Raw genomic sequence first — 13026 nt, forward strand, 5'->3', positions numbered from 1 at the left:
GTCAGAACACCCAGGGGGCTGGTGGGGCAAGAGGATCAGCCCCCATCTCCTGTCTCCAGGGCGGGTTACAGAGGGTAGAGGGGCCCACAGCCAGTTCCAGGGGCTTAGTTTTCTTCTCCCAACAGCTCCTTCCTCCAGGAGCAGCTAGCAAGAAGTCACATGGGTGCCTTATGCCCAAATCTTGTGCTTGGCATTTGGGGCCTCTGGTGTCACGTTCCTCCTCTTTCTCTCGTTCCTGCTCCCCAAGCCCAGCAGGGGTTCCCCAAGCCAGGGCAGCCATATTTGCAGCTCACACACTTCCATTCCCACATCCCAGGCTTTGCAGGGGCTGGGCCTCCCCTCGGGCCCTCCCTTCCCTCGAGTGCAACCAGCAGTACCAATCTGCCCAGTCCTGAGATGTTTCCCAGGAGGCAAGACTTGCAGTGTGCAGAATGAGAACGTCCCAGACAAACGGGGCGAGTCAGTCACCTGACTTCACTCTTCCCAGTCCACACAGAGGCCCCATGCACTCACAGGCAGATGGGACTCTGACACAGAGGTGATAGAAATCCAGGGTCCAGCCACTCTGAGTAGACCCGCTGGCTGCCTTACTTTGTGGAGTCTGAGGCCAGTTTTATAGAGAAAGGGGCCAATCTTAGGGAAGCCAGAGGGACAGGGACTGAGCCAGAAGAGGCAGCTGGGGGTTCCAGCAGAGCGTGGATGTGCAACCTCCACCGCTAGCTGCTGTGTGGCCACTGAGAAACCACTCCCCTCTCTGAGCCCTTTTCCCCAACTGTGAAATCTGGCTTAGATACCATCCTTCTAAGGGCATCAGCAAATGGCAGATGGTTTTCTTACCAGGTTTAACCAGCAGGTGGAGGGTCCTGAACACTGCAGCCCAGTCTCCTGTGCTCCCCACACACTCAGGACAGAGACTCTGGGCCTGACAGTGAGCAGGTGCCCCCTCAGGCACTGAGACCACCCAGGGAATGAAGGTACAGCCAGCTGGGCTGACCCCATGCCTCCGGGGGCAGTCAGGAAAGGCATCTCTGAGGAGGTGACCTCTGGGCCGAGACCCCAAGAAGGGAAGAAACCAACGTCTGGGAGAAGAGGGTTCAGGCAGAGGGAAGAGCCAGTGTAAAGGCCCTGAAGTGGAAGCCAGCTGAGAGTGCCCTAGGCTAATGGGGCAAAGGCAGGAGATGGGATCAGGGGGCCCCACATGGGCCAGGTCACACGGATATGGGTCTAGAGAGGTCACATGCCCCACCGGGGTTCACATGGCCAACTCAGGAATAAAAGGCTCAGGAGGGGGAGATTCAGAGCCACCATCAGAGCCCTGCGGCAGCCTGGGTGCAGCAGAGGATGCTGTTGCTCTGGTGTCCGTGGGCCAGAGGATACCAAGGTCCAAAGTATGGTCCCCAGGCCTCAGATGCCCCACTGAAATGACTGCGTTCCAAGCATTTCTGGGTAACATCATTTGTCAGCAAGATGTGAGAGTGAAAGCCACCGGCTCTGGGGCTGAGCAAGCTCTGCCATCCCCAGGAGAAGGAGAGTGGCCCTGCACCCACTACCCACTCATGCGCTCATTCATCCATTCATTCATTCATTCAGAAAGCTTTCATGGAGAGCCAGGCTCCAGCTCGTGAAGGAAAGAACTCTCTTGGAGGACTCCCTTCATTAACTCAGAGGTTTTGCCTTTAATGTCTTCACGTTCCTTGTCAAGCCCCCCACTTTCCTTTCCCAATGCAGCCAGGTCTTATCTGGTTGAGGTAACATATGTTAACAAGGGTATTAATGTCCACTAAAGCGTTAGCTGAAAAAGAAGACATTAGCTGATAACCAAAGCATTGAGAAGTATGATGTTTAGCTGAAGACAAAGATGGTAATTGCTAATTAAAGCATTAGCTAAAAAACAAGGAGTTAACCGATCACCAAGCGTTGAGTCCATCGATCTGGGCTGAAAGCGAGGGCTGGTTGATGATTAAAGTTTGGTTGAAAAACTAAGCAGTTAACACATGGCTAACTGGTGGTAGTTTTTAATATATTAATCCAAAAGTAAGATTTCTACAACTCAATAATCAAATGACTACCTAAAATTGAAAACAGGAATTAGTCTGGGCATGGTGGCTCATGCCTGCAATCCTAGCACTTCAGGAGGCCAAGGCAGGTGGATCATTTGACCCCGGGAGTTCAAGACCAACCTGGGCAACATGACAAAACCCCCTCTCTACAAAAAATAACAAAAATTAGCTAGGTGTGTTGGTGCATGCTGGTAGTCCCACCTATTTGGGAGGGTGAGGTGGGAGGATCACTCCTGGGAGGTGGCGGCTGCAGTGAGCCAAGATCATGCCTCTGCACTCCAACCTGGGTACCAGAGCAAGACCCTGTCTCAAAAAAAAGAAAACAGGAATTCAAACAGATATATTTGCACTCATGTTCATCACAGTACTATTCATAATAACCAAAAGGTGGAACCAACCCAAGTGTTCATTAACAGATGAATGGATAAAGACAATTGATCTCTGCACACAATAGAATATTATTTAGCCTTAAAAAGGAAGGAAATTCTGACACATCATACAACATGGATAAACCTTCAGGCTATTATGTTAAGTGAAATAAACCAGTCACAAAAGGACAAATACTATATGGTTCAACTGGTATGAAGTTCCTTGATCCTGGGATAGTCACATTCATAGAGACAGTTGGTAGAATGGCGGGGTGCCTGGGGCTGGGAGTTGAGGGGAGAGTAGAATGAGGAGTTAGTGTTTCATGGGGACAGGGGTTCAGTTTGGGAAGACAAAAAAGAGTTCTGGAGAAGGATGGTGGTGACAACTGCACAACACATGAATGCACTTAATGTCACTGAATTGATTAAATTAAGATGGTAAATTGTATGTTATGTATCTTTTACCACAATTTTCTAAATGACAACCCAATTAAAAATGGTTAAAAGAAATGTGATGACGAATAAACACATGGGAAGATGCTCAACTTCACCAGCCACCAGAGAAGTGCAAGTTAAACCACGAGACGCCAGTGCACACCCTTTAGAATTAAAGTGAAAAGGACTGAACTATCAATGTCGGAGCAATCAGGACCTCAAACACGGCTGATGGGGGTGTGGGAATCACCCTGCAAGGCAGTTATGAAGCTAAACACCCATCTCCCATGCAATCTAGCAATTTTACACCTAGGTGGGGAAACCAACTAGAAATGAAAAGCAGGGCCATAAAAGACCTGTGCCCAGATGTGAGTGGAAGCTTTACCCATCATGAGCCTGACCTGAAACTGTCAGTGTGTCCCTTACCTGGTGAGTGAAGAAGCAGACAGTGGCATATCCATTTACAGGAACACCACTCAGCAATGAAAAGGGACACAGCACAGATGCACACAGCAACGGTCACAGTCCTCAAGGTCATTCTGTGGAGGGAAAACACCAGGCATGAAACAAACACACGGCATGATCCCACTTACCTGACACTCCAGAGAAGACAAACTAAGCCTGCACGACAGGGGGCCACCAGGCATTTTCACCTGGTGTGGGGGTGCGAGGTGGCGACTGTCTGCAGGGGCATGAGGGCACTACCTTGGGGCGATGATCTGCTCTGCATCTTGGCTGTCGCGTATGCATTTGTAAAAACTCCTCAGATTGTAAACTTAAAGAGGGGTGCTAGGGGCTGAACTGTGCCTCCCGCCCCCTACCCCAATTCCTATGCTAAAGCCCTAACCCCAGCACTTCAGAATAAGACTGTATTTTGCAGACAGGGTCTTTAAAGGGTTGACTAAGTTAAAACAAAGTCATTAGGGTGGGCCCTAATCGACTGGCATCTTTATAAGAGAAAATGACACAGACAGGCACAGAGGGAAGATGGATGTGAAGATGCAGGGAGAAGGCTACTGTTTGCAAGCCAAGGAGAGAGGCTCAGAAGAAATCAGCCCTGCCGAAACCTCGATCTGGGACTTCCAGCCTCCAGAACTGAGAAAATAAACTCCTGTTGTGGAAGTCCCCAGCCCAGCCTGTGATATTTTGTAATGGCAGCCCTAGCAACCTAACACAGGGTAATCTTCCTACATATAAATTCTCCCTCTGTAAAATACAATTAAATGAATTTTTTTTTTTTTTGAGACGGAGTCTCACTCTGTCGCTAGGCTGGAGTGCATTGGCGCGATCTCAGCTCACTGCAACCTCCCTTCCAGGGTTCAAGTGATTCTCCTGCCTCAGCCTCCCGAGTAGCTGGGATTACAGGTGCCCACCACCATGCCTGGCTAATTTTTTATATCTTTAGTAGAGACGGGTTTTCACCATGTTGGCCAGGCTGGTCTCGAACTCCTGGCCTTGTGATCCGTCTGCCTCAAGCTCCCAAAGTGCTGGAATTACAGGCGTGAGCCACTGTGTCCGGCCAAAGGAGTATTTTTTTTAAAGCGAGCAAGCATAGGTTATAAGTGGATTGTACATGACTCTTCAGGGCTTCAATACCCAGCACTCTGCTATGTTCTCAGCAAGCCCTCCATAAAGCCTCAAATGCTAATGAAAGTCGTGCCCACTACCTAATGCATTAACTGGTCACTGAGGTGCGCCCCACTCTTTCCAGCAGATTCTAGAGGTTTTTAAAAGCTCCTCCAGTTTAAAGCTATTCACACTACTGCCCTACCACCATTCCCTGAATACTGACTACGTACCAGGTGGAGTGCACCATGGTGGTGGGATGGCAGGCCCATGAGGGGGTTATTTTCATCCTCATCTCACAGGTGGGCTTTCTGAGGCTTGGAGTGGGGCATGACTTGCCCAAAGTCACTCAGGGAGCTGGTGGCCATTTCGATGTCCAGATGAAAGGCTTTATTCCCATAGAGGTGATTCACATTTCCACAGACTCCCATTCCTCAGGTGATGGCTCAGTCCTCCCAGGGGAGGTTTCTGCACAGCTTGTCTTTGTCCATTCGGACAGGCAGGCATTCCCTTAAGAGCTGTGGGGTTTCTTCTCTCCTGCCGGGAGGCTCTGGGCAGACACTGACCTCAAGGAGGCCGGGGTATTAGAATCTCCAGAGAAAATTCCCACAGGGCTGAAGGCGTGGGGGAGGCGGGCTGCACCATGATGGTGTAGTAGGTGTGGAGGCCTGGGTAGTTACTGGAGGCCCAGGAGGTGTGTCCTCAGTGATGGGAGGTAGTGGGGAGGGTCACATCCCCATGACCCACAGGGCTAGGGCTGTGGCTGTGGATGTGGCTGCAGTGATGTGGTCAGGGCGGCCACACACCCTGTTTGTGGCCCAGAGCATGTCACTCTGCTTATTCCATTTCATGTCTTCTGGGCAGCCAGCTCTGACCCCGCAGGGTCGAGGACCCATCTGGCCCCCACAGCCCACAGAGCTACTCACACCTCCTGCTCTCTGCTTGAGCCTTCCTCCTCCACCAAACTGTGAGCTCTGTGGGGCAGAGCCCGTATCTGCCTTCTCTTTGAGACCCCGACACCCGGCCCAGGTGGGAGCTGGACAGTGAGGCAGGGCAAACACAGCTGCTTCAGCCCAACCTGGCTCCACTCCCACCTCACCCACCTACCAGCTGCGCAACCCCGGGCAAGTCAGCACATCTTCTACAGCCGCAGTTTTCACCTCTGTCAAATGGGGCCACCGAGGACTGTCTTGCCTCCCTAACTGCAGAGGAAATAAGATAGTTCGCACTCCCTGGGCTGGGCCCTGGGATTCCCTTCCCTCTGGATCCCACTGTAGATGGAGTAGGTGGATGAGGAAAAGATAATTATAGGGCCAGGCCTGGGGGTGGATGCTTGGCTGGACAGAACCAGAGACAGCTTCAGGGAGGAGATTCCTTAAACGGGGCTTTGAAGAGGGCAGGGGTCGTCATACCAAGAATCACCACTGTGATGGTGATGGCTGGCATCTCTGGAGGACCTACTGTGTGCTAGACACTGTTTTAAATGTTTGTGTGTTAACTTGTTTAATCCTCAGAATAACTTAAACTCATGTGATCCCCATTTTACAGAGGAGGAGCCTGAGACACAGAAAAGTTTGTGACTCGCCCGAGTAGGAGATCGCCCAGCAGGGCATAACAAGCGAAGGGGAAAGCTTGGGCGATGGTGCAGAGGCAGGAAACAGCCTGGCGCTCAGGGGAATTGGTCGTAGGTTGGTACAGCCATGAGTGCCCAGGAGCCACACCCCTCTTGTGTAATCCTCCCCTACATTGGCCACCGGCTTGGTCACATGACCCGCTTTAGCCAATGGGACAGCAGCAAATGCAATGTAAGCAGAGGCTTGGGAAGCGGGTGCACATGTGGCTTGCTCTGGGAAGGCTGCATCCAATGGAGGAGCCCAGGCTAGCCTGCTGGAGATGTACGGCTCAGCCAACGGCAGCTACCCCAGGCCAAGCAAGGCCAGCTTAGACCATGCTGCACCAAGGTGTCTTCAGCTGCCTGGGTGAGCCTAAATGAAACCAGCAGAATTGCCCAGCCTAACCTGGACCAGATGACAAAGCTAATTTAGTGTGGTTTGAGTGCATTAATAGATCATTGAGACAAACTTTCAAGTGTCCAGTATCTGAAGAGAACAAGATGACCAATGCTGTGCAGATGTGACAGAGCAGATAACTGTACCTGCAGTGTCCTGTCCTTGGAAGCACTGTGGGAAGACAAGGCTTAAAGGAAAACTTCTGGTGCTCTGGGTTCCTGACATCGGCAGCCCCAAGAGAGGAGTTCTCAGTTCACACTCCCCTCTGCATTCTGAATCCCAAAGAGGATCCTTAACTCCCACCTCACTGCCTGCTTCCAAAGCACCCAGCTAGCTTCAAAGGCCATCACCCTCCATCCAGTACCTGGCATGAAGCCAGCACATAGGAGCTGCTTTATTTTATTTTACGTTACTTTATTTTATTTTTGAGATGGAGTCTCGTTCAGCCGCCCAGGCTGGAGTGCAGTGGCGTGATTTTGGCTCACTGCAATCACCGTCTCCAGGTTCCCTGATTCTCCCGTCTCAGCCTCCCGAGTAGCTGGGATCACAGGCACCCACCATCATGCCCGGCTAATTTGTGTGTGTGTGTGTGTGTGTGTGTATTTTTAAGTAGAGATGGGGTTTCACCATGTTGGCCAGGCTGGTCTTGAACGTGTGACCTCAGATGATCCACCCGCCTCGGCCTCCCAAAGTGCTAGGATTACAGAGGAGCTGCTTTATAAACAGTTTTTGAATGATGGGGAATGCATGCAGCCTCGCATATACACCAGGTACTCTGAACCACTGCAGAAACACTAAATACAAAATCAAAGCTGCCTGTCATATAGCTGGACAGGTGTGTCCACTGCTCCCACACCCCCAGAATGGATGGACTGTTCATTTCCTCCTTAGACTCAATTGCTCTTCCCTCCTCCAGTCCCCTGCCCAGGTTAGACAGCATCTGAATCCCCCACTTAGAATGAATGGAGTATCTGCCTCCCCCCTGAGACTGGATGGAATGTCCACCTTCTCCCTTAGACTGGGTAAGGTTAACCCACCTCTCCTTTTGGCCTGGGATCTCCTTAAAGGCAGAGGCCTGCCTAATCCATCCTGTGGCCCCAACACAGGATTTGGCCCTGAGGTCCTGCAGGGTAGAGCCCTGTGTTTCCCAGCAGGGCCCCCGCCTGGGTTAATCCTCCACTTCCTGATCTTCTAGTGGCCTTTCTCATGCCTGGAGTCTGTGTGGGATGGTCAGAAAGATGGACTGACACACAGCCCACTTTCATTTTTACTAGTTTTCCACTTCCTAGTTCATCCCCTCCTCCCCAGCATATTTTTTGCCTGCATTTCACAGACTATGAAACCAAGTCTCAGGATGCATAATGTGGTCAAGTTCATGACAGGGAGTAGACGGTGAAGCCGGGACTTGAACCCAGGTCTGTCTGGTTGCAGCCCCAGCATTCCTGAGAGCCACACCCACTGCTACAATGCTGGAGGGGCTTGGGCCCCTGTGCTGTTTGCTGGGGTCCCAGGTGAGCATCATGCTTTAGTTTTGAAATTCTGCCCTGGAGAGGGGCCCTCTGGGAAGGGAAGGCTCTGCGGCTAGACAAGGTCTCTGACGGCCACCCGAGAAGGGCTGGAGAAAGTGGCTCCCAGCCCACAGGGACTCGCTGGCCTTGCAAAGAGCACTGGACAGGGAGCCATAGACACCCAAAGCCAGTCTTGGCTCCACAGCTGGCCAGCCACTTTGCCTCAATTTCCTTATCCATGGGCACAATAACAGCCACCGAGAGCGTGGTGCCAAGTGCCCTGTAAACATGAATTCCCCTGGCTCACAGGTCCCCCAGCCCACCTTGGTATCTCCTTCTTCCCCTCTCGCATCTGCTCACCCCATTTCTGGATCACATGCCTGCCACAAATTTCTTGCTCCTTTGTTTTAACCAAGGCAAGTTGATCACAGAACTGAATGCCTGAGGCCGGGCTCAGTGGCTCATGCCTATAATCCCAGCACTTTGAGAGGTCGAGGTGGGTGGATCACTTGAGGTCAGGAGTTTGAGTCCAGAAAAACCCTGTCTTTATTGAAAATACAAAAATTAGCTGGGCATGGTGGTGCACGCCTGTAATCCCAGCTACTTGGGCAGCTGAGGCAGAAGAATTGCTTGAACCTGGGAGACAGAGTTGGCAGTGAGCTGAGATCGTGCCACTGCACTCCAGCCTGGGGGACAGAAACTCCATCCCCCACCTCCAGAAAAAAATGAAAAACTAGACTTGTAGCACAAACAAGCCCCCCAGCCAGGATGCCTCTGAGTGACATGTGAGGTGGGGTCTGAGAGCAGAGATGTGCAGCCAGGTCCCATCCAGCTTCACTTGGACTGCCAGGGCTCCAGGGGTTGGAGGGCAGCCCGGGGCTCAGGGCTACCAAGCTCTGCCTGTGAGTCTCAGCTCCACCTTTTAGTCACTATGTGATCTTTGGAAGGTCACATTGCCACTCCCTACCTCAGTTTCCCCATCTGTGAAATAGATGCCTGCCAGTCTGATTACCCTCTTGTTTGCCCATCAGATGTTCTGCAGAGGTCAGGGCACCAGCACATCGTGAGGCACACAGCGACTGGTATTCTTCCATCATCAGTGGGCACTGTGGGGGAAATTCACTGCCATGGACTGAAAGGACCCCCAGTCTGCACGACCCCTGGACACCCACGAGGGCTATGAGTAAAGTAAAAATTTTGGAGAGAGCCTTTTATTGGCTCCCAAGAGCCTTCCCAGGGCCACACATGAAATAGGCCCTTAATCAGTAAGTGTTTCAGCCCTGGGAATTCATTTTATTTATTTATCTATTGATTGATTGATTGATTGATTGATTTACTTGAGACAGGGTCTCACTCTATTGCCCAGGCTGGAGTGCAGTGGTATGACCATGGCTCACAGTCACCTCAACCTTCTGGGCTCAATCGATCCTCCCACCTGAGCCTCCCCAGTAGCTGGGACCACAAGTACATATCACCATGCCCAGCTAATTTTTTAATTTATTTTTTGTAGAGATGAGGGCTCACTATGTTGCCCAGGCTGGTCTCAAACTTCTGGGCTCCAGCAATCCATCTGCCTCGGCCTCCCAAAGTGCTGGGATTATAGGTGTGAGCCACTGTGCCTGGCCAGCCCTGGAAATTCATCTAACCAGTAGTCTTAAACATTTTTCATGGCAATATTTTTTAGCCTCCTTCCTCTTTCTTCAAATGAATTCTTACAAAGTAATCTATTAGATTAAAAAATATCAAAAGGCTTCTGTCCTTGAAAGAAAGTGGGGCCCCAAATCCTGTCTGGTCCTTCTCCTGACCCCAGCCACCCCGGACACTGCCATGAAACACTGTGTACGCCCCTGCTCAAGCCCAGTAGTGATCACACCTGCCTGCAGCTATAGTGCACCTGCTGTATACCTGGCACTGCCTGAGCCTGTTGTCACCATCCCCTCCACTTCTCAATCATAGTCCTAAAATTGAGATCTTATCATCGCATTTTCCAGGTGGGAAGACTAAGGCTAAGAGAGACTAAGTAAGTTAGCTGAGGTCATCCAGCATGTGTGGGGTGGGTCAAGATTCACACTGAAACCTATCAGCACCTCAAAGACTGTGTTCCTTCTACTGCCATACTTGAGGCATGGGAAAACTGTGGCCTAGAGCAGGGGAGGGTTGGTGACCTTCTGAGGCCATACTCTTACCTGCTGAACCTGGGTCAAGGCCAGTGTGGCCTTGATGACTTCTGGGCTGGTCAGCTCTTGTCCAACCCTGGCTGTGAGTGCTGGGGGGAGAATGCACTGGGCTAGGTTTATAACCGCCCTGGACTCTGTTCTGTCACAGATTGACTTCCAGGGCAGCTCAGCCCACAGCTAAGTTCAGGGGCTCTGGGGACTGAGTGTTGCCATCACTTTTTCCTCTGAAATCCAGCTACAGGGCATCCAGGGGTGGCTGGAACAGAGGGACCATCGAGTCTAACCCCACAATTTACAGATGAGGAAACTGAGGCCCAGCCATCCAGACAGCAGTCATTGGCCTTCCACTGGGCAATCACTGTTGCCAAGTGTAGCATTAATGACTGCATCCTCCCAACAACCCCCGCAGTCCAGGAAGGGGCAACACTTATTAAGCTCCAACTGTATGCCTCACATTGCATTAAGTGTATTCTTAACTGTTATCTCCTTCACACTGCACAACTGCCCATCTAGTAAAAGGGGAAACTGGCTGGGCGCGGTGGTTCACGCCTGTAATCCCAGCACTTTGGGAGGCCGAGGCGGGTGGATCACGAGGTCAGGAGATCGAGAACATCCTGGCTAACACGGTGAAACCCTGTCTCTACTAAAAATACAAATAATTAGCCAGGCGTGGTGGCGGGCACCTGTAGTCCCAGCTACTCGGGAGGCTGAAGCAGGAGAACGGCATGAACCTGGGAGGCGGAGCTTGCAGTGAGCCGAGATCGCGCCACTGCACTCCAGCCTGGGGGACAGAGCGAGACTCCATCTCAAAAAAAAAAAAGGGGAAACTGAGGGTTCAAGAGGACAGGTGATTTGCTCCGTCTGCCTGACTCTAAGACTCATTTCTCAGTGCCATAGGAATCCACAGTGTAGGTGTGGTGGTGTAAGGGAGGAGAGGGAGGAAGGTAATTTATAACTCTGGAGACGCTGACTGAGAAGTCCTCCACCCCCCACTAAACAGAATGTGGGTTCCGTAGCATATAATACATGCTTACTGCATGCACAGTGGAATGGACGAACACTAGGCTCATTGGTGGTGCTCAGTGCTTGGTGCTCAGGGTTTGCTGAATGAATGAATGACTCTCAATAGGGCATATTAAAAAGCTTCCAGCTACTGTCCTTAGCAGAGCTGTCTGCTGCTCTTTCCCCCAATACCGTATTTCCTCTTCTCCACTTTTCTATTTCTCTGGTGGGCTACTTGTCCAGCTCAGCTTCTCATGTTTGGAAGTAACTGTCTCTGCTTCTCTCTGACTCCTACCCCTCAAGGCTAAGCTGTTCCATGATCCATTCCTTCAAGAGCATCTCTTTCTTGACCAAGGAATGAGCACTAACAGGCTGACTTGGTTCTTCTTCAGGAGACGGGTTTATACTTTGAAAAGGGAGGCCTTGTGAAAATAGAATCTGAGAACTTGGTGTGTGGTCTGGCAGCATCCGGGACCAGGGCTCAGCTTGGGACTGGAGTTAGAGCTTAGTCTATGACCACAGTCAGGGCTGTCTGGAGTCAGGATCAGGGATTCAGTTAGGGCTCAGGACTCAGTCTATAACTTGGGTTAGGATTCAGCCTGGGTTAAGTTAATTAATTAATTAATTTATTATTTATTTATTTTTGAGATGGGGTCTCGCTCTGTCACCGAGGCTGGAGTGCAGTGGTGCGGTCTTGGCTCACTGCAACCTCTGCCTCCTGGGTTCAAGCAAACCAATCCTCCCACCTCAGCCTCCCGAGTAGCTGGGACTACAGGTGCACACCACCATACCTGGCTAATTTTGTGTATGTTTAGTAGAGACGGTGTTTCACCATGTTGGACAGGCTGGTCTCAAACTCCTGACTTCAGGTGATCTGTCCACCTCAGCCTCCCAAAGTACTGGGATTACAGGCGTGAGCCACCATGCCCGGCCAAGCCTTGGTTAATGTTTGAGCTCAGACAGGGGCCAGGTTTGCATTCATCCCCTGAGCTAGGATGGTGGATTAGTCTATGGTTAGGGTCAGGGCTCTAGGACCACGATCAGGCCTAAGTCTGTGGCCAGGACTAGGGTGCCGTGTGTGACCAGGATCAAGCCTCAGCCTAATCAGAGCTTCCAGAACTACTAAGCTCCCTCCCAAAAGTTGATTCCCTGGAATCAACTAAATTTTCCTCTATTCCTTAAAACGTAGCTTCTTTCTAGAGAGTGCTCTCCTAGTGCTGCCCACACGGCCCTTGCAGCCCTGCAGGAGAGCTGCCTCAGCACCTCCGCCGAGACCCTGCCTCCCGCCTCCCTGCCTCCTGGCTCCAGGGTTATTAAAGGAGGAATCTGTGGGAAGAAGAGAGTAAACAAAATCCATCACGCGGGGCTGGGGCTGGCGCCCGTTCCTCCTGCGGCTCCGCAAGCTGACTCGGAAACCAACAGCGCTGAGCGGACAATGTTGACAGGAGACTTAATGAAATCCAGAGGGAGGCGCCCTGGCAGGGCCTACCTGGAAGGAGGCCCGAGCTGATAATTACATTAATTCTGGTCTATGTCCCAACAAGCGCAGAAGCAAGGGCTGGGGCCAGGGCCCGTTCACCCAGGGCTCCAGGAGTCTGTCATAATTACGGGGAAAAATAAGTTTCGGAACTTACATAACCTCACTGCTTGGGCCCTGAGGGTTAGACCCACTTTGCTTTTCCAGGAAATGCACATATGGCAAAGCTACACTTGTGTGCCAGGATCACCTCTGTGGGTCACAGAATGTGTGAGAGCACTGGGCAGGAGCTTGATTCTTGTCCCATTTCTCAGATGAGCCAAACTGAGGCTCGGGAGCAAAATGGTCTCATTCAGTGTCCTGCAACCAAAAGGCACAGGGCTAGCATCAAGCTCTGTATTCCAGTTTTCCCTCCTCGAAACCA

General features: G+C 51.4%; 1 long non-coding RNA gene across 1 annotated transcript; it reads right to left on the minus strand.

Annotated features, from left to right (window-relative positions):
• Positions 1-2385: 2385 nt before the first annotated feature.
• On the minus strand, positions 2386-6739 carry LOC104005460 (uncharacterized). Its single transcript, XR_678808.4, has 3 exons — positions 4663-6739; positions 3290-3402; positions 2386-2710 (listed from the first exon to the last, which is right to left on the minus strand). It is a non-coding gene; the product is annotated as an uncharacterized LOC104005460 (long non-coding RNA).
• Between the last annotated feature and the right edge of the window lie 6287 nt (positions 6740-13026).

This window comes from Pan troglodytes, chromosome 2 (assembly GCF_028858775.2).
Source record: "Pan troglodytes isolate AG18354 chromosome 2, NHGRI_mPanTro3-v2.0_pri, whole genome shotgun sequence".
In the NCBI taxonomy this organism is placed as follows: Eukaryota; Metazoa; Chordata; class Mammalia; order Primates; family Hominidae; genus Pan; species Pan troglodytes.